Genomic DNA, 3,992 nt, shown 5'->3' on the forward strand with positions numbered 1-3,992 from the left:
GCCACGTGACAATAAGCGACATGGGATTCTATTTTAGGAATGGTTTTTATTTTCTGCGACGTCGCGACAGGAACAACATACAAAATATGACAGTGATAATCTCAGGTAATGATTATGTGTTTTATTCAATGGTAAAAGTGTCTAATGTGAGTTTGAATATTATTTTGCGTTATATTTATAGCCATAGTGAAAGCAACAATAGATATTTCACCTCAGATCTTGCAAATAAATTAAAAGCAAACTTGTACGTTAAAACTGTGGACTCACTGCGAACCAACACGTGTATTCCATAACAAAGATATCAGTCACTCACTCACTCACTCAAAACTGTTCAGTCAGTCAGCAGTTTACTGTCGGGGATTTGTCGTGTCACGCCGCATCCAAGACAGCATCAGTACGAGTTCTATTGTATTTTATTGCATCGCGCCACGCCGCTCGCGTCCGGTGTAGACACGATTTAAGTTAATGTAGCTTGCTGATGCTGCGTTTGAATTTTCATGCCACATTATTTGAATTTAGCGCGGGCCAAACTTTTTTCTCTCGCGGGCCAACTATTGAGGAACCCTGCATTAGAGCATGTAGCAAGGATCAAAATCGTAAAGGGACATTATTCACGAGCAGGACCAGAAACTCATGTAATTTGCGCACAAAAGTTTTATTAACTAAACGCTAGCACACATAACTAATCTAAACAAACAAACATACAATCACTCATACATGGGGAAAGGACAAATGAGACTTGATGGATGAAACCATCAGGAAAACCAGAGAAAAACAACTTGTAAAAGTGCATGTAGCATCCTATGACCCCTTTAAGGGTTGCAGAAGCGAACTAGCTCACATCCTCATCTTCTCAGAATCTAACAGAACTGCAAACTGAAGATCTTCTATCGAGGTCACTCCTCTGGGATTTGAGTGAGCCAATGAGGAATGGCAACTTTGGAGGGAAATTTTACGACTCTTTGTCTCTAGCAATCAAGAAAGGAGACCAATAACTGCACCCATTAAGTTGTTTTGACTGTTTGTTTGTTTGTTTATGTTTGTCAATGTTTCATAATGGCAAATAAAAATAAAGTTTAAAATAAAATAAATAAATTGAGTAAAAGCCACGCTCAACATTGAGAACCATCTGCATGCTTAGACCAGACTGTGCTAAATTGAAACTATATATGTTCATTTAGCTTCAGTTAGTACTAAAAATATGCATACTAAAGTAACTAAAACTAAAGCTGAAAAATTAATAATAGCTATATAGACATTTTTAAAAACAACAAAAACTATCACAATGAAATTATTCAAACTTAACTAAAATTAATATGAAAGCAGAAAATAATTAAACAGCGATTAAATAAACAGTGATTTCTTTGGTCGTGGCTCATAAATGGTGGTCCTATGTCGTACTGTGAGAGAGGTGCAAAGAAGATAATTCTGCAATAGAAATTTACGATCTAAAAAAATATGTTGAACAATATGTTGCACAATGCTAACCACCAAAACTTACCCTAACCCAACATTACAGAAACTCTTTCATATGTCAAACATTACAGCATCAAACACTAGCTGCAGGTCTTTCCCTTCACTTAAAAAAAAACACATAAAATAACACTTAATTTCAACATTTACTCTTTGTATCCAGTCCTATGCAAGGAACTTGAAATCTATTGCCCAGTTTCCAAAGTTAAGTTACTGCAACTTAATTTTTAAATTAAGAAATTCAATTAATACAGAAATTTGAGTTTAAATGATACACAGTATTAAGTTAATGTAATGGTCAACATTATTATGTCAACTGAACTCACCAAAATAATGTTTGCAACTTAAATGGTTTACTTTATAAAATTGAATTTTTAACTTGCAACCATGCATTTATTTAAATTGTGCTAAAAGGTCTCCTGAATTACTTTACTCACTAGCCAATAAAAATGCAACGTGACATGTCATATTGATCAACATGGCACTAAAACACAAATGCCAAAGAGGTGAGAAGAGCTAAAAAGAATATTTCTATGTGGGATTCAATAAGTCATTTATTGTCCTTCTCCGCCGCCTCCTCTGCTTTTTTTTAGTGCACATAAAAACTACAACTGCCAAAGCACGATTCATCTTGCTCTATTAGTTTACCACTAGCGCATACTGTGATGACGTTTTATTCTTCTATACTAACTTGCATTGTAGCCTACAATTCAATAGGTAGTGCTGGGTAGTAACTGATTACATGTAATCTGGATTACGTAATCAGATTCCAAAAAGGATGTGCTAGTAATAGAGTATATTACATTTTTAAAATGCTCATAATTAGATTACAGTTACTTTTATTATTGATTGCACGATTACATATTTACACAACAGCAATAAATTATTCATAATCTATTCTTTTTTCTCTTTTAGATTTCCTAACACTGGTGATGTATAGCTGTGAAACACAGTCTTCGTCATATCCTGTGACCTTCAGAAACTGTTGATTCTGGAAGTCTGGACAAAAATATTTCAAACCTGGAAGACTTTGGGTGTGTAATGTCATTGTTTTCATGTTTATTAATGTAATGTAATGTTTAATGCATTTTATGATATTGATATCAAAAACTGAGATATGTTTTTCTTTCCCTTTGCTTTTTTATATCAATATGGTACATTTTACATTTAAAACAAGTTTGATAAAAAAAGTAAATCTAAAAAGCAGTCAAATGACATTAAAATGAGTAACCTAGATTACTTACAGCTTTCATCATGTAATCTGTATCAGTAACTGTACATGTTTATGCTGCACACTTTGATTTGTAATGATCTTATAAGATTGCTGAAATTGCACAGAAATCTGTAGAAGACCGTTCCCAATGCAAACTATCAAGTTCGCATTAAGTTGTTTGTTTAATTGATGAAATGCTTTAAATTCCTAAGCAAATAATGCATGTGCTATTTTGGCTTTTTATAGATACCAAACAGACAAATCCGATTAGCATTTAATAACTATTTCGGAGGCATGAAGCTAGTTGGTCTGATAAAGCAAATTTATTGCATAATTTAATCATTATGAACGTCATGGCTGGTTGATGAGAGAGAGAGAACAATGTTGAAATGACTTTGGTTTGATTGGCACTCGGCAGTGTGGTTTATCTCGGCATCGCTGATCCGTGGCAAATACGGCGAGGGGTCTAGTGTGCCACGAGACCGTTTCATTAACGCAAGAAAGGAAAATCAATGTACAGCTGGCGTTTCTCCTGTTTAATTCAGCTCTTGTTCCTGTGTAGAAACATGTTTGTACACTAATGGTTGTTGTTTCTTTTAGATTCTCAGAATTATGTGGCGTGTTTTTATTCCCCCTGTGTTGTTCGAGCGCTTTCGTCTTTTGGGGTTTAGCCTTCCGATGGGAAATTTTCCCTCTATTGTTAGCACTATCACGGGCGTCAGACTGGGGGTAAAACCAGTACTGATTACCAGGGCCCCAAAGGAAGAGAGGGCCCTTGAAAAGTAGCACTATAGAGACACAATGATTCCTTATAGTGGCTGGCCTCAAAACTATTCTCCATTTTCACAAACAAAACAGCATGCATTGTGTCTTTATATTCCAACAAAGCAGCAGGGAAGAACATCAATGCATCCTCTGCATAGATGTGAATATCAATTATTTGTGTGATATTGAATTGACTTTGTATTTGCTGGAGTTCAGTGCACATCAAACAGAGAGTTCAGACCTAACATTAAAATTGGATCAGCTGTTGGAAAATGCTGCTAATCGTGTATGTGACTGATACATTCAAATATTCTGATTCAGTGTTTATTTATTGATTTATTTAGTTTTGGCCATAGTTTTGTTGTTGAAGATATACTTTATAAGTTTTGTTTTTTGAAATAAATACATTATTAATTTATTTATAATTATTTTATATACAAAAAAATGAAGCCGCACAACTGTTTTCAACATTGATAATAATCAGAAATGTTTCATAAGCAGCAAATCATCATATTAGAATGATTTCTGAAGTATCATGTGA

The sequence above is a fragment of the Sinocyclocheilus anshuiensis genome, unplaced genomic scaffold (assembly GCF_001515605.1).
Source record: "Sinocyclocheilus anshuiensis isolate Anshui unplaced genomic scaffold, SAMN03320099.WGS_v1.1 scaffold84, whole genome shotgun sequence".
In the NCBI taxonomy this organism is placed as follows: Eukaryota; Metazoa; Chordata; class Actinopteri; order Cypriniformes; family Cyprinidae; genus Sinocyclocheilus; species Sinocyclocheilus anshuiensis.